The sequence below is a fragment of the Cotesia glomerata genome, linkage group LG2 (assembly GCF_020080835.1).
Source record: "Cotesia glomerata isolate CgM1 linkage group LG2, MPM_Cglom_v2.3, whole genome shotgun sequence".
Lineage (NCBI taxonomy): Eukaryota > Metazoa > Arthropoda > Insecta > Hymenoptera > Braconidae > Cotesia > Cotesia glomerata.
In genome coordinates, this window is record NC_058159.1 from 18,595,636 (window position 1) to 18,614,986 (window position 19,351).

The 19,351-nt window shown below is 30.9% G+C and overlaps 1 long non-coding RNA gene across 1 annotated transcript; it reads left to right on the forward strand.

The window, feature by feature from the left end:
* The first annotated feature begins 16,321 nt into the window (after nucleotides 1-16,321).
* Nucleotides 16,322-19,249, forward strand: LOC123258556. Its single transcript, XR_006508092.1, has 2 exons — nucleotides 16,322-17,449; nucleotides 18,426-19,249. It is a non-coding gene; the product is annotated as an uncharacterized LOC123258556 (long non-coding RNA).
* The last annotated feature ends 102 nt before the right edge of the window (nucleotides 19,250-19,351 follow it).

The following is a 19,351-nucleotide window of genomic DNA, read 5'->3' on the forward strand; positions in this document are numbered from 1 at the left end:
AATTATTCTTATAATTATATTATTAATCAATTATTTGTCTGATTTGAATTTAAATAAACCGCTAATTTATATCCTATGTAGATGGCGGCATGTGCTGCTACATCACAGTTTTTAAGTGGATTTACCTACGCTGTAGTTACATGTAGTTGATCCAGATTCTATCGAAGAGAGGTCTCGTCGACGATTATTGAGACGTAAATACTCTGTTCCTGGACCTAATTTCCTTTGGCACATTGATGGCTACGATAAATTGAAACCCTTTGGGTTCGCTATTCACGGATGTCTTGATGGATTTTCTATAAAAATTATCGGTAAGGCTATTCGGACACTATCGTGACTACAGCGGTAATTTAGCGTGACTGGCACTTAAGATAAATTATCTGAAGAATTAGCGTTAGTATTAAATTATCTGAGCTTTTAGCGTGAACAGAAGCTTTTACATTATTTTAAGCATAGAATATGTCTTTAACCATAGATAAATATCAAACTTTTTAATTAAAAAAAGAAACAGTCAATTCATCCTAGGTTATGTTGATTGTTGTTGCATGACCTACATGACATTTAATATCTGTTATGTCCAGCGAGGTCACTAGATTGCTCGTAACGCCTCTTCTGGACTGAAGTGTGAGTTGTAGTCACGCGGGATCAATTTAAATTTGTTGTTGTTTATTAATTCAGTTTTTGATAATGGGATTTGTTAGATTAAATTAAGAAAAGGGGGAAACTTTAGTTAGGGGGACTGTTTTAAATGATAAATAAATAATTATCAGAGAGCTTGATTTTATTCAGTGGTTTCATCTACAGCAAGTGCTCGGTTACGGCTCTCAGGGAGAAGTGTTATTACAAGGAGTCTCGGTTTTAGGTCCGAGTTTTCCAGTTTCACTTCCTCCCTCTCTGGTTCACACCAATACACTTAACATATACATGTCTTCATCTAACGTTTACAGAACGCATACAATAACATATATTCGAATACACACTAATACTTATAACTTTTATATGTAGGTTTACTGTATACTAACTAGGTACCCACACACAGACATATGTGAGGGCTGTCATGCTATCCTATATTATTCTTATACTTTAGATTCTTATATTTGTTAGTTACAATAGTTATTACTTTTGGTGTTTAACTAATTATTTCTACCCTTATTATTTATTATAATATTATTCTTAGTCAGTATTTTACTATTATTATTATAGTATTATAATTGCATGTATTATTGCTTATTAAATATTAACAAAGTTAGATTATAATATTTCTTTATATATATTTTAGTGTTGCGGCTGTGGTCCGACTTGTGCCTTTTGTATCGCATTTGCCCTGTTCCTCACCTTTCTTTAGGCTCTAAAGACAGTGACATGGGGAAACCACAGGAAAAACCCATGTCGATACAAATATATACATCATATTAATATTAATATGAATCTATCATTATTTGGTTATTAATCCATATAAAAACTATCCTTTAGTTAAACTAAAACATTAATATTATTTAATAATTATAAGATATTCTAAAAGTATTTGTTTATTTATCTAACAAATGGTCCTAGTGTTGGTTGTTTTAAGGCTTTATGCTTTCTATTTCGTATTTATTATATCTCATAATTTGTGACCTCTTGAGAATATTTAGCTAAAATGATTTTAGTTAGAAAAACCCTTAATAAAATGTTTAACACGTGTTTTCCTTTTTATGAGTTTTCACAAAGGTCTAGTTGTTAAGTAACACGTGTGCATTTTATTCAAGTACTTTTATAGTTCTGAGAAATGTTGACAAAGTTAGTTGGTTGATTGTTTATTTAAGGAGATTACTATACTTTAACTTATGTGCTACAACAATTTTGTATATAAACAAAATGCATTATTTGTAATATATAATTTATTATAAATTAAGTTAAATAATTCAAATTATAGTGAATTTGCCGCGTAATGCATCAATTCGACATCTACTATATCATCGGATATAACACCTTCCCCGTAAATTAAAATTCGACATACATGTTATGTCGAATTTTCTTCAACTATAACTGTAATTGAAAGCCAAATGAAACTGCTGGGTAATGAATTAGTAATTTAGTATGAAAAGAATAACGAGAGTTTCTCCAAAATTGTTTTCACACATTTAAATTGCTTATACGTTACATCCACTCGGTGCTTCGATTTTAATGTTAAATTTTATTTGAATATTTTTTTTATTATTATTATTATTATTATTATTATTAATTTTTTTTTTTTTTTATTATTAGTCAATAGGTATTGTTACAGACAGGACAGAGTGTTTACTTATTTCTAGGTACATGATTGTATATAGACATACACATACAACAATTTTACACATACATCCATGTAAACATATAACTTAAAGATATAATATATTTTAATACATGAAACATTGTACTATTTTATATTTACTAATCATAGATATGCCAGCTTTAATTTGTTAGTGTGAACTACTTTGGTTCGGGAAGGAGTTAATTGATTGTTACGTTCCCATTGTTGAAAACCTCTGTAATTTTATACGGGCCGGTATAATTGGGGTCTAGTTTATTTGTCTTCGAATCGTTTACTAAAAATGCCCAGTCTCCTTCGGTAAATTCTTTAGGGTTGACTCTACGATCATAATACTCTTTGGATTTTAATTTTGCTCTTTCTAAATTTGCAGCAGCTTTTGATTGTGTTTCTCTTAATTTTATTACTAGATCTCCTAAATAATCGATGTAAGTTTTATCGTTACCTCGCGAATAAAGCTTGATGGAAATTTGGCAATCCCCCAAATATTAATTCATGTGGGGTAAATCCTGTACCTTCATGGATGGAGGTATTATAAGAAAACATTGCATACTTTAACCAGGTATCCCAATCCCGATTTTGGTCAATAAATGTCGAAGATATTCAACCAATACTAAATGACTTCTGTTCTAAAGAACCATTTGTTTGTGGATGAAAAGCAGTGGTCTGGAATTTCCTGATTTTAAATAATTTTGCTAAATGTTTCATAACTAGTCCTGTAAAATTTTTACCTTGAGCCGTGAGAATAGGTTCAGTGCAACCGAATATGCAAAGGAAGTTTGCAGCAAGGACTTTAGCAATATTTTCAGCGGTAGCTTCTGCTAAAGGAATGGCTAATGAATATTTAGTTAAATTATCTTGAATGGTTAGTACATATTTATTACCAGAGTTGGTTATCGGTAGTGGCCCCACGATATCGAGAGCAATCTTTTCAAATGCAACTTGTGGTGTGTCAGTTATTATCATGGGTTGCCTTGTCTTAACACGTACTAATTTATTTCTTTTGACACAAAATACATTGTCTAATAAAATTTTGAACCTCAGTCTTCAGGTTTTCCCAATAATATTGTTGCCTTATACGACCGTAGGTTTTTATGACACCCTTATGACCCCCTACTGCTGATTCATGTGTTTCTCGTATAATTTCTGGTCTGCGCTCGACCGGAGGAACTTCGATTTGGTTTAAACAAAGTGTTATGTAGTACCCTTCTGGAAATGTTTTAGTTAAATGTGATTTTATGTTACCCCATGGTAATTTATCTAATCCATCCCCGTTCTTGCTATTCTAACTGTTTTTACATCAAAATATTCTATTGCTTCTTTTCATATAGTTATACCCGTAAGAACGTCATTTAACTGGGACCTCTCTTCTATTTTTTATTTAACTATTACTGTAAAATGTGAAGGTTTCTCTTTTAGAAATTATTACTTGACCTATTTCTACCTGGTCAGGAAATTCCGCTACGTTAATAAAATTTTTATTTATAAGTTCTTGAGTTATTTGGGTTTTTGATTTAAAATCGGCTGACCAAAAATGAGCAATATTATCTTTTTTCATAAATATACCATCTCTAGTTTCGGAGAACACGTCGGGTAATGTTACCCTTTTTAAACGCTTTGGAGGTTGGGTGGCGTTTTCGGGGATTTTATCAATTTCTTCGTCAGAGGAGTAAAGATCATCATCAGAAACGGGTTCGGGAAAAGAATCGTCACTGTCGGAATCATCTGTCTCACTAGCTGCAGCAGGATACAAAGAAACCTGACGCTCACAACTATCTACACTTGTTGTTTCTTTAACTTCAACTCCATTTGACTCTATCTCACTTCTTTTAGATGACTCAAATGTTAGTACTTCAGCATGCACATTCAATATTTCTCTTACATCAGACATATCGAGGGGGGAGGACGTCCTCACTGGCATCTCTTGCATGGGGAGCTCACAACCCCATGCTAACTTTGAGCTTGGTATAACTATTACGGGTGCGTTATGCATCCATGCCAGGGCTCTTTGCGACCTTTCTGAAGGGTATGCTCGTTTTGGATCCAACAACCGGTCTCCCTGAGCCCAGAGTACTGGCTCCGTTCGGGGCACAACTTCGTCTTTGACGTCAGGTCGACAGGTCGTCGGGAAAGCATCACTCTCCTTCTGAATTTTTTCTGGCTTTAACTTTAACTTTGATGCCTTAAACAATCTTTGGGGTAAATCATTCTTCTCAACAGTCTTTAAATCATTTGACTGCTTAAACTTGCTGAGCTCATCTTCAAGAAGTGGTTCATTAAATTTTGTACTTTTAGTCAATAAAATATTAACTAAATTTATATTAGCAGGATTTCTAGAGAGAGCATCAGCATTCGCATTTAATCGGCCTGGCTTATAAATGATATCGTACTGATACTCTCGTAATTTCAATAGCCAGTGTAGAAGTCGTGAGGTAGGGTCCTTAATTCTATGAGCCCAAACTAAAGGTCTATGATCAGTGACTAAATAGAACTTTTTACCATACAAGTAAGGTCGATAGTGTTTTACCGCAAAACAATTGCAAATAACTCTTTTTCGATAACGGAATAGTTTAACTCTGCTCCTTTTAGGAGTTTTGAGGCATAGGCAACGGGAAGATCTTTTCCGATCTCACCTTGACTTAGAACAGCACCGAGAGCATAGAAAGATGCGTCGGTAGTTACAATAAAAGGTTTTGTGAAATCGGGAAACTTTAGAATGGGTTCTTGACATAACAAATCTCGGAGATTTTCAAAGGCCTTTTGTCTTTCGTCAGACCAACGAAAAGGTTGCCCTTTCTTCAATAGTTGAGTAAAGGGGCGAGATATTGATGCAAAATTAGGTATGAACCGGCGATAATAGCCTGTTAAGCCCAAAAACTCTCTTATTTTCTTTTGCATTAGTAGGGACAGGGAAGTTTTTGACTGAACTTATTTTTGCCAGGATCGGGACCTCAACCCATCCTGACTAATTATGTGACCTAGGTAAGTGACGCTTGTTTGAAGAAACCGACATTTATCCGTTTGTAACAATAGCCTAGCCGTCTGTAGCCTTCCCAACAACTTAATTACTTTTCTTTCATGCTCTTCTAATGAACTAGCGTAAACAACGATATCATCAAGGTAAACAAATAGTTCAATACCTTGTAACCCTGACAATATATTGTCCATTAATCGTTGGAATGTACTAGGGGAGTTCTTCAGCCCAAAAGGCATTCTTTGAAATGATAATGACCGTTGGGGGTAGAGAAAGCAGTTTTAATTTTTGTCTGCTTCATCCATGAGGATCTGATGAAATCCGGAGGCTAAGTCAAATACTGAGAAATATTTAGCACCACCAAGTTGATCTAAAATCTCTACAATATTTGGCAGGGGATACGCATCTCCGACGGTTTTTTCATTAAGGTGACGAAAATCAATGACAACTCGCCATCTTTTTCGCCAGATGAACTTGGTTTTTTGCTGACTATCCATACTGGTGAATTATACGGAGAGTTACTTGTTTCTATTATCCCTCCTTCTAACATTTCTTTTACCTGCCTTTGAATTTCCTCTTTATGCACTTGTGGATACCTGTACTGTCTTGTATTAATTGGTATATCGTCAGTTGTTATAATTTTATGTTTCACGTCATTAGTTCCTATTAATTTATCCCCAGGCAAATAAAATTGATATGGAAATTTGACAACTATTCTTACTATGCTGTTTCTTTCTTCTGTATTTAGTTCGTCAAGATGTAGTGTTTGTATTAGTTTTTGGACTCTTTCCCGTGTCAAGTCATCTCGAGTTTTATCACTTATATTTTCTTCCCTTTTTTCTATTCTTGTTTAGACCTTCAGTTTCAATTTCCTCCAGCGTCACAGATGGTAGTTCTATCTTCCTTTCCTCTTCATTACAATTTACTACAAAAATCCAGGCGATCCCGTTTCTATTTCTAACTAAGGCACTTCCAGCATATATATATTTTTGCTCCAAATTAAGTTTTTGTATTACTCCTTCTTGTACCTCTCGGTTTGTTATTCTAACTGCAACCTGCATCCTACATCTTGCTGGGATTTTGACATAATGTTTTTCCAACGGTATACTGATATGTTTACGATTTATTTTCAAAGCATTGTCCTCGAAACAGATGGTGGCCTTGAAAGTTTGAAGAAAATCTAAGCCCAAAATTCCGTCTTGTTTTAGGGGTATATCCGGTCCAATAACTTGAAATTTACAACAAATAGAATTAAAATTAATAGAAACTTGCCTCGAGGGTGATGGCTGATCCAGACGTTATTCCTGAAAGTTTATATTTAACACTTTTGTCGATTTTTAAGCTCGGTGATAAACAAGATATTTTTATCAAATTAACGTCTGCGCCTGAGTCTATTAGTAGTCAGTACTTTTGCATTTTTAATAGTTCATCACTGGTAATAGTGATGCAGGGTGGCGTAACATGGTTTGATTCGGCAAGTTGTATAGACGCTTCAATTTGGGATGTTGACCGTTCCGTTTTCGACTTTATTACTTTGATTTGTACCGTTATTTTGATCGCTGCCATCAGTAATAGCGGCTTGGTTTGGGTTAGAATTATTTGTTACACCCATAGTATGTTTTCGTCTACAAACAGAAGCTACGTGATTCCTTCTACCGCAAGCTGTACAAAACAAATTTGAAGCTCTACATTCCGACTTAATGTGTCCTTGACCTCCACATCGGTAGCAAATCTTAGATTTCCGGTTAAATTTATGAAAATTTTCGTCATTGTATGTCTGAGCCACGTGTACGGCAGCAACTGCAGGATGATTTTTAAAACTTGAGCCTTGACCTGGCTTGTGATGATTATTATTTCTCTTTCCTCCTTGGTAACCGCCCGTGAAATTAATGTAACCTGATGTATCATTAGTTCCCATATTATGAGCCCGAGTATTGAAAAGTGAATCCCTCTTGTTCCAGTTCCTTTTCTAATTCTAAAGCTAAATCGATCGCTTGTAATAAAGTTAAAGGTTTTTGACTCGCTACCCAAAGCCCTAACTGTCCTCTTAAACCGCGTACAAAACTGTCCCGCGCTCCTTCTCGTGTGCTCGCTAATAACCCGGTTCTTATTTCTCCCGAATGTTTGTCAATAATTACTTCAGAAGTACCTTGGACGATTTCTTTGATTCTAGTTGCAAAATCTACAATAGATTCGCCTTCATTTTGATGGATATTAGAAAGAAGTGATTGCCACTGAGACAATGTGCGCCTTGGCGCTAAAAGCAATTTTGAGGTTGTTCAGAACTTCTTCAAAAGTTAATTCTGATTCACTCGAAACATATCTACTAGCTTTGCCTTGAATGCGGGACTTTATTAATTGAGTCAAATACACTTTACCAGATGGGTTTATCAAATTTACCGTTTGTTTGCAAAGTTCAATGACACTATTTACCGGCATATTTTCTCCATTGAAAATAGGAATTAAAACTCACTGCATCTTTGATATTCATATAAGCGAGGGTGAAAAGATCGTTTGATCTTTTGAAGATTATTTGTAGCATAACTGTGTTCATTATTTTTACTAGGTAAAACAGGTGTATTGAGCAGTGTAAGATTATTGAAAGTATTAGTAATTGGGATAGAATTATCAAAAGTTGCCGAGGAAAGGCCAGACGTACTTTCAGTATTATTGTTACTAATAGGAATACTTTCGACTACTTCTTCTGGTACTGTGAGAGGGGTTTCTTCTATAGCAATGATTTTTGTGGAAGGGGTTGAAGTTGACATTTTGGTGCCGTTCATTGAGATGTAAAACCTAAATATTTCTTACTAAATTATTTAAGTTAACTAGAAATTTTATAAATTGAAATAAAATATGGATCCAATTATCCTCGGATAAAATGATAATAATTCAAATTTGTCGTTAAATGATATTGAGATTGACAGGTGTTTTGACAGCTTTTAGTATAATTTATCTTTTATAAAATTTTAATAAAATTTAAGAGCAATTTTACTTATGCAGTAACAAAACTATGATCGCAAATTTTTAAAATAATTTTCAGTATCAACAGTTAGTCAATTTTATCAAATAGTCCCGAAATTTATCAAGCTTCTGTCGATCTCGATGTCATAATAATTGCTACTTTACCAAAATCTTTAACTGACGTTATATAAGATTATTATTTTAAAATCAATAGATTTCATCGCTAGCATATCATATGACTTACAATTATAACTTACAGTTTGCAGATGTGATACAGGCAGAATACTTATAACTATTAAAATTCACTGTCACTCACAAATTGCCCTTTTAAACACTAATTTTGCACTACCGCTAAATTCACTACACAGATGGCTGTATCTCAGGTAGCAGTTCCTTAGTAGATGACCCTCGATGGTTGGATTGGCTCGTTCAATTTCCACTTGGTTTCCTGGATCGTTGACCTCGTAGATTATTTCAGTGGTCCTTGATTCTCGATTTCCTCGATGATTTCGATGACCCCTGATTTTTGGTTTCGTAGATGTGTCCAATGGAAATCGAATTTGTCACCGAAATTTTGCGTTTTTAAATTTGAATGGGGTGAATTAATTAATTCACCTGAATCCCGACTACTGTGACTATCCCACCGCTGTCACCAGTTGTTATGTCCAGCGAGGTCACTAGATTGCTCGTAACGCCTCTTCTGGACTGAAGTGTGAGTTGTAGTCACGCGGGATCAATTTAAATTTGTTGTTGTTTATTAATTCAGTTTTTGATAATGGGATTTGTTAGATTAAATTAAGAAAAGGGGGAAACTTTAGTTAGGGGGACTGTTTTAAATGATAAATAAATAATTATCAGAGAGCTTGATTTTATTCAGTGGTTTCATCTACAGCAAGTGCTCGGTTACGGCTCTCAGGGAGAAGTGTTATTACAAGGAGTCTCGGTTTTAGGTCCGAGTTTTCCAGTTTCACTTCCTCCCTCTCTGGTTCACACCAATACACTTAACATATACATGTCTTCATCTAACGTTTACAGAACGCATACAATAACATATATTCGAATACACACTAATACTTATAACTTTTATATGTAGGTTTACTGTATACTAACTAGGTACCCACACACAGACATATGTGAGGGCTGTCATGCTATCCTATATTATTCTTATACTTTAGATTCTTATATTTGTTAGTTACAATAGTTATTACTTTTGGTGTTTAACTAATTATTTCTACCCTTATTATTTATTATAATATTATTCTTAGTCAGTATTTTTCTATTATTATTATAGTATTATAATTGCATGTATTATTGCTTATTAAATATTAACAAAGTTAGATTATAATATTTCTTTATATATTTTTAGTGTTGCGGCTGTGGTCCGACTTGTGCCTTTTGTATCGCATTTGCCCTGTTCCTCACCTTTCTTTAGGCTCTAAAGACAGTGACATGGGGAAACCACAGGAAAAACCCATGTCGATACAAATATATACATCATATTAATATTAATATGAATCTATCATTATTTGGTTATTAATCCATATAAAAACTATCCTTTAGTTAAACTAAAACATTAATATTATTTAATAATTATAAGATATTCTAAAAAGTATTTGTTTATTTATCTAACAAATGGTCCTAGTGTTGGTTGTTTTAAGGCTTTATGCTTTCTATTTCGTATTTATTATATCTCATAATTTGTGACCTCTTGAGAATATTTAGCTAAAATGATTTTAGTTAGAAAAACCCTTAATAAAATGTTTAACACGTGTTTTCCTTTTTATGAGTTTTCACAAAGGTCTAGTTGTTAAGTAACACGTGTGCATTTTATTCAAGTACTTTTATAGTTCTGAGAAATGTTGACAAAGTTAGTTGGTTGATTGTTTATTTAAGGAGATTACTATACTTTAACTTATGTGCTACAACAATTTTGTATATAAACAAAATGCATTATTTGTAATATATAATTTATTATAAATTAAGTTAAATAATTCAAATTATAGTGAATTTGCCGCGTAATGCATCAATTCGACATCTACTATATCATCGGATATAACATATCCACCTATAGTGTGTTTAAATTTCAAATCACTTTTTCCCCCAGAATGTACCGCCATTTTTTTCATCCGGGAAAATTCAAATAGAAAGTTCATTTTAATAAATATTAGAATTCATATTAAGATGGGTCAAACATTAGAGCATAAATAAAATTGATTTGAAGGTAGTAACACAGCTGTCCTCCAGATTACTCTGCGACTTCCTGTACTCTACTAAAATAATTTAACTTAAAAAAAAACTTTAATCATTTTAATCAACGTTGTTCACTCAGTACCAAGTGTACTCGATGATATCTCGACTCAATGATATATTTAATTAGAAGTGATGGTGCGCTTTTAAAAATCTCTATTCAATATTTTTTTATTTAATATTTTATTCGGCAAAAACAAAACCTGTACTTGAAATTTCTCGGCTGTGTGCCATCTGTACTCCAATAAAATAATTTAATAAATTAAAAAAAAATTTTTATTTATTATTTATTATTTACAAATTATGTTTAATTGAGTAAAGTGACATCGAATAATGTTTGTAAAACAATATAGTTTTATTGTTTAAAAATGAAATTATTGATTTAAAGTTTTTTTTCTAATTTAAGTACCTGAGTTCAAAATAAACATATTATTAATTAAAAAAATATTGAATAGAGATTCTTAAAAGCCCGCTATCACTTCTAATATATTATTGAGTCGAGATATCATCGAGTACACTTGATACTAAGTGAACTTAACGTTGAATAAAGTTAGTATCGAGTAGTGAAAAAAGTTTGTAAAGTTTTTTTTTTTTAAGTTATTAAATTATTTTGGTGGAGTACAGGATGTCACAGAGTTGAGTAATCTGGATGACAGCTGTATTACTGCCGATTTGAAGATTCAAATCTGAATTTTTAATGCGTTATTAATTGTAAATGACTGACCCCGTTTGCCCACTTTTTTACAGTAAAAATTCAAATTACGAAAATTACGAAATCAACAAAAACATAGAATAATTTTTTTGCTTTCTCAAAATAATAATAATACCTTAAATTTTGTAAAATAACTTTTTGTTTACTTTTATTATGAATTTTCTTAGCCACCCGCACTGATAGAAGGATTTATTTGTATTAAAAAATATTTGTTAATGGTTAACAAATCATTTATTATAGAGCACTTTTTAGTATTAAACAAATATTTCTTACTATTTAAACTGATTATTTTGTGTTTAATAAATCCATAATATTCATTTATTAAGCATTAATAAATCTTTTTAAATACTAACAAATATTTGTTAAGGAGTAAAAAAGTGGTCTCTAATAAATGATTTGTTAAATATTAACAAATATTTTTAACTATAAACAAATTCTTCTATCAGTGCGTATTCCGTAAGCTAGGTTTTTTAATATGAAATGCTCTCTGATGTTGGGTGTCATAAGTCATATAGTGATAATTTTTATTTATAATTCGACCATCGATTTATGTAGTGAAAATATATCCAGATTATTTTTATAGCATTGTATAGGACCTAAAACTTACAAAATACAATAATTAGTAATTATTTAAAATAAAAATGTTGATATTAACAGGTGGATAATAAATAATGCACCACATATGAAGCTATATTAATGTTGAATTGTCTATATCATCAATAACATGAGTTATTTATAATTTGATAAATTTTTTTTAAAATAAACATTGTCACATTAATAACTACTTCAATAATAATAATAATATTATAATAGTAATATAACGCGTTTCAGATGCCATAAAGGTATATACCGGCAAAAGGTACCAGTGAAAAGCCATATGTGCGTATAATAAAAATTCTGTTTTTTTCTTTAAGTCCAAAAAAAATTTTTAGTTTAGAAAAAAAATTTTTTTTGTATTTTTGCACATTGCATAAAAAAATACGTTGGTTACCAAAAAAAAATTTTTTCATACGCCCTTATGGCATCCGAAGTGGGTCCTGGGAACCATAAGGGCGTATAAAAAAAAATTTTTTTTTTTCAGAAATCAACATATTTTTTAATATAACGTGCAGAATTGCAAAAAAAAAATTTTCTCCGAACAACAAATTTTTTTTGGAGCTAGAGAAAAAAACAGATTTTTTTTTATTATACAGGGTGATTCAGAATTACCTTTACAGCGAAAATATTCCGATAGAAGAGACAATTTTGAGCAGAAAACACCTGAGTCGTGATTGAAAATTTTGAGTGGTTTCGGAGTTATTAAAAATTTTAGTTGACCAATCAGATGCGAGATTTAGCATTTAAAAAAAAAGCAAAAGAATAAATAATAAATTTGGCTGCGTTGTGACTTCCAACTTCAAGCTTTACTTTTGTTTTTTTACTTTTTTAAATAATTCTAATTTTAAAAAATTTAAACGAATGTAACCTTCAAAATAAAATTAATTTTTTAGTTACAAAGATAATTTTAAAATTCTAGAAAGTAATTAAATAAATTGACAATGGAGAAAATAAATTGATTTGATGTTTACTATTGAGCGGACAAATTTCAGACTGCTCATCAGGTTAACAATAGGAACTTTTATCAGGTGAAGCACCAGGACAAACTCCAGGCTGCTTATCAGGATAATAATAAGGATTTTTATTAAAAAATTAAAAAAGGACAAAATTCAGGTTGCTCATCAGGATAATAATAAGGACTTTTATCAGGTGGAGCACCAGGACAAACTCCAAGCTGCTTATCAGGATAATAATAAGGACTTCTATCAGGTGGAGCACCAGGACCAATTCCAGGCTGCTTATCAGGATAATAATTAGGACTTTTATCAGATAAAGCACCAGGGTAAACTCCAGGCTGCTTGTCAGGATAATAATGACTTTTATCAGGTGAAGCACCAGTGCAAATTCCAGGATACTTATCAGGATAATAATAAGGACTTTTATTAAAAAAATAAAAAGGACGTACTCCACGCTGCTCATCAGGATAATAATAGGGACTTTTATCAAATGGAGCACCAGGACAAACTCCAGGCTGCTTATCAGCATAATAATGAGGACTTTTATAAAAAAAATAAAAACGATGAACTTTAGGCTGCTATCTTGGATAATAATAAGAATGTCTCTAAATGAAGTCTTATAGTTTGTCTTGTCAGTAAGTCCTTCGTATGATTCTAAAGATCAGTCGGAAAGTCGTCCTCGTATTCCATCAGATGAAAGTACTGAGTTTGTCCCGGTGCTCCACTTGATAAAAGCCCTTATGATTATCCTGATGAGTAACCTGAAGTTTGTCCTTTTTAATTTTTTAATAAAAATCCTCATTATTATCCTCATAAGCAGCCTGAGTTTGTCCTGGTGCTTCACCTGATAAAAGTCCTTATTATTATCTTGAACAGCAGCCTAGAGTTCATTCTTTTTATTTTTCCGATAAAAGTCCTTATTATTATCCTAATGAGCAGTCTGGAATTTGTCCGCTCAATCGTAAACATCAAATCAATTTATTTTCTCCATTGTCAATTTATTTAATTACTTATTTCTAGAATTTTAAAATTATTTTTGTAACTAAAAAATTACTTCTATTTTGAAGGTTACATTTGTTTAAATTCTTTGAAATTAGAATTATTTAAAAAAGTAAAAAAAACAAAAGTAAAGCTTGAAGTTGGAAGTCACAACGCAGCCAAATTTATTATTTATTCTTTTGCTTTTTTTTTAAATGCTAAATCTCGCATCTGATTGGTTAACTAAAATTTTTAATAACTCCGAAACCACTCAAAATTTTCAATCACGACTCAGGATTTTTCTGCTCAAAATTGTCTCCTCTATCGGAATATTTTCGCTGTAAAGGTAATTCTGAATCACCCTGTATGCCCTTATGGTTCCCGGGTGCCATAAGGATATATAATTTTTATACCCCCTTATGAAATTTTTAACGCGATAAAATTTTACTGTGGTGTACATTTTTAACAGTTATCTATTTATGTGAGAAAAATTTGTTTTAGAAAAAATTTATTATGGAAGTAATAACTGATGTTATGGTAGTGATATAAAAGACAACATTCTTATAGTTTCACTCATGTAGCACTGGACCAATAGATAAATTGATAATTTAATGTCGATATATTATTCAACATTAAATTAAATTTATTCAAGTTGCGATTCACCTGTAGATTAATCGAATCTTAATATTAATGAAACTAAAATTAACAATTATTAGAAATTTTTTAATAAATTTATACCAATAAAATTATTATGAAAAAAATTTAATAAAAAAATTTCACATGTAAAAATTAACAAAAAATTATTAGTGAAAATTTTTAGAAGCATTTTTTTAGTGTGATTTATTTGTTATAAAAATTGCAAAAATTGTTAACTAACTTCAGCATCATTGATATTAGCTTCAAAGTAACTATAATAACTAATGATTTGCCTACTACGCGCAGGACTGATGGATATTCATGATATTTTTATCTTAATTATTAACGTCCAAAGTGATAAATATAATTTTCATTTAACAATTTTATTTGTTATTATTATTATCATCATTATTATTATCTAAGTCTGGTTGAACATCCGGGGCTCTGGCGTGAACCGCGTAAATCTCCGTAGCTCTAGCTTTAGCCGCGTGAATCTGCGTGGCTCTAGCGTTAGCCGCGTGAATCTGCGTAGCTCTAGCGTTAGCCGCGTGAATCGGCGGGGCTCTGGCGTGAACCGCGTGAATCTATTTAGCTCTAGCGTGAGCCGCACAACTCCAGCGTGAATAAAGTATTTACAGCAGCAAGCGAATAAATAATTTAATTGAATACCATTTATCAACAATGGTAAGTTCCATGAGTGAGTATTTTTTTAAAAAACAAATATTTAATAGTTATGACGAGTTGAACACACTTGTGATGCGTTATGAAAAATATGAAAAACAAAAACTTTTCAATCGAAATCGTATACCATTACGTGAAGACGACGAAAACAGTGAAGAAAAAAGAAACAGGTTAATTTATAAAACAATAAGATATGAATGCAAATTCGGTAAAAATTATCACGGAAGTGAAGCTGAAGTTCGTCAAACTAAGTATGTTCAGTTAAGTTAATATTTTAAAATTATCGATTGAAAAGAATTGAAAAGCTGTCGCTCTATGCATACTGTATATCTATAGATACAAACAAAAGAATTGAAATTTTTGAAAACAATTCGAATTTTATGATTTTTAATCCTTTTCAATCAATATTTATGAACAGTTATCTGTTTTTCACGATGATTTATAAGACCAAATTAATAACTGTTTGTTTTTTTAGCTATTTCAAGCGTAACTGTCCATTTTTTATTCAAATTAATAAACCTCTGAATGCGCAGGTACTTCGGATTAGCACTTTAAATCTTGCACATAATCATCCACATGTCATCAGAAAAAAATTATGATTCGTTTAAATAAAAAATCATTGACCATTATTCAACAGAATAAAAACTAAAAGAATATAAGTAACTTGAAAAAGTTCTTAGAGCCAATATTTAATTTTTCATTCAAAAAATATGAAACAACTTTTATTCTGATTCATATATAGTTTTTAGTTTTTACTAATTAACTTTGCTTCAAGTTAAAAACTAAATTTTTAAATATACCTACCGTAAAATAAACCATTTAACAAAATTTCTTAACACTTGAAAATATAAACCAATAATAACTTATTATCCTGAAAAATTCAAATAAAAATATTCCTGTTAATAAAAATAAGGAGATTTCACATTAAGAAATATAGAATATAGAAACAATTTAGACACAACAAGCTGAATTTTTAGTGTGTTATTAATCGAAATTAATTCTGTATGAAATAACAAACATAAAATTTTTTTTTTGACAAAGGTTTTGAAAAATTACTTTTAAAAAATAGGACTCTCAACGTGTAATAAATAGTTAATATTAGCCGAATATATTTATTTTTTATAATCTCATCTAACACACGAAATATAAGGAAACGAAAAACTTTCATCTGTATAAATCATTTCTCACAGATTATTTTAAGATAAAAAAAAAAAAAGATTCAAAGTCCGGTTTTCAATAATTAATTGCTCAAAATTTTTTTTTCGATTTTTTTTTCACATGCCCAAGCGGCACAAATTTTTTTTTTTTTACTTACTCCTTACTTTTAATATTAATTTTGAATTTGAATTTTCCCGGGTAAAAGAAAAAGATGGCGGTTGCGTCCGAGAGTGATCGCTTGATGTGACATACTGTTGTGTCACTTCATTATTTACACCGAGCAAACGACGTTATATATTTTTTGTCTGGTGTAACATAACAAAAAATCATGCAATATTATTATAAGGTTATTTGTAGTGAAAATTAAAAATATATGTTACGGTGGATTTTATAATTATTATGTACAATTACATATACAATTACGTCCTCAATAAAATTTATGCAAATAATTGTAAAAAACAAATCATATTGATTATTAAAAGAAAATTTCCAGCTGAAATCCAAATAAAAGCTTCCATTCACGCTAAAGTCCATCAGATAAAAGCTCACAGTTCAGATAATATTATATTCACGCTAAATGTCTACTCCAAATTATCTTAGATTATAACTCACGCTAAGTACCCGCTAAATACACGCTAGTGTCCGATTGTCCTCAGCCAAAAATGATATGGTTGGATGTCGCTACATCAAATAATAAACCGGAAATTGTTGCACATTATTTTTTAAAAGCGGTACAAAAATTAAAGTTACTCCCAACTTTAACTCGATCAGATTGTGGTACAGAAAATTGTATTGTTGAAGCTCTTCAGCAAAGTCTACGTTTTCATCATGATGATAATTTAGCTGGTTGGAAAAGTTTTATTAAAGGCAAAAGTACGTCTAATCAGCGTATAGAAAGTTATTGGTCTCAACTTAGACGTCATGGTTTGGATTTTTGGATCGATTAATTTAAAGATTTACGCGAGAGAGGTCTTTATAATGATTCATCAATATTACATGTTGAATGTTTACGCTTCTGTTTTGGGCATTTAATTAGAGCTGAATTGAAAATGATTCGTCATGAGTGGAATCGGCATCGTATAAGAAAACAAAAAAGTCGTCATATAGCTCCAGAAAAACCAAATTGTTTGTATTATCTTCCTGAAGTAATTGGGGCAAGTGATTACAAGAAACCAATTGATGAAAATGCTGTTAATATTCTCAAATCTGATTATACTCTGGAACCTAAATTGTACAATGAATTGTTTTGTCAATTGGTAGGTGTATTGATACCTGACATACAATTACCTCTGAATGGCGAAGAAAGTCTTAAACTTTATTTTAGAATCTTAAGTTTGTTAAAAATTTATACATAGTTTCAAACAAAATATCAAGATATTTAAAAAAAAATCGAAAACAAAAACAATCTATCTTTTAATTATTCTTGGAATACTGTTTTATGTCTTAAAACAATTTGATTAAGTTATAGGTCAACGTGATTTCAGAGTGTTTCTTACACGTAATCCTGGCTCTAAAAATTTTGTTGTTTTTTTGAAATATTCTTTCTAGCGCGTATGCGATTATATTGATTGAAAAACAAAAATTTGAATTAAAATTATGACAAAAATTAAAATCATAAAAAAATTAGTCTACATATATAGTAAACTTGGATAGATCCTGAAAATCGTGAGTAGTGATTGTCGTCTTGCTACAGTCTTTACTACAGTCTACAGATGTGGGCCGTTGATTGATTTGTTTCGTGGTCCTCATCAGACACACGGATGAGCAATTTTATAGCTTAGAATCCTGGTGTTGTGATTGAAGTAGTTGATGAACGCTTTTATTTATTTAAATATTTATTATCTTTATTATCAATAATTTATAAATTAATTTTAATTCTATTTTTGAGTACGGGTATCGGAGTCTTCGGATCTCTAACGTCAAAAAATTTTTTTTTCAGTAATTCTATTTTATTTATTTTTTTTTTTAATTAATTAATTAAAAATTTTTTACACAAAACGTGTACGTGATTAATCATTAAAAAAGACTTTGATTATAATAATCTGCATGCGTCCTGCTTCAATGTTTTCTCCTTCTTTCTAAATTGTACCAGATAGATTAATTATAATTATTAGTGTTATTATTATTATTATCATAAATATTATTAGAATGACAATTCTATGCAAATAAATAAAATAAAAACAATATCATTTCACGGAATATCATAATTGATTATATTTTGTGGTATTGCAGGTATGCGCGGGGTATTGTCCCCAGGTGCGATGCATCCAGCATTCGCGACTCGAATGGGATTCCCTGGTGGACCAATGCTAACGCCGATGATGCATCCACGCTTCAGATGATCACCTCAAGCTAACGGGCCTAATCTATCACTGCACTTTGTGCTTTGGGCCCAGCCCTGACTTGGTCTCAAGTGAAAAATTTACTGACTCAAATCAATAATATAATTATATGTAATATAATTACTATGCAAGAGCCGTTGGTTTAAATTTTCAAAAAACCGAAAAACGACTTTCATGTGCAAAGTCAAAATATCAACGCTACTGATTCTCAGTTAACACGAAGTTAGCAAAAGCCTTTTCTTTTTTTTGTTTTTAATTAATTAATTATCGAATTAAATATTGTTACACTAAACAGCATCTGGAAGTAACAATCTGTCATTAATAAGCGTAAAAAGTAATTCCAAATATCGAAATATTTTTTTTTTATATTTTTTCTTTGATAACAAATCGATCATTTTATTAAATAAAACGGAATAAATTCTGTTAAATTATCGTTACTATTACGTTCAAATCTAATAATTAAATTGAAAATATTAATATTTATGTGCTGTAAACAAGTGTACGTACAAAAACTACGCATTGTTAAAATTATTTAATTTTACAAATTGTCTTTTTGAATAACAAAGAATTAAAATTTTTAATTCATCTTATTTTCAAATTAAATAACAATAAATTTAAACGATTCAGTAAGACAATCTGAATTATAAAAAAAAAAAATAAGTTATGGATATTCAGTGAGTGTCGCCGACAATATTTATCTTTTTTAAATTTTTTTAAAAATAATAAGTCTGTGGAAAATTTTGATGGAATTAGGCACAGTCTGACGTTTGAAGAAAACTCAAATGAATTAGATATATAATTACAATATAAATAAAA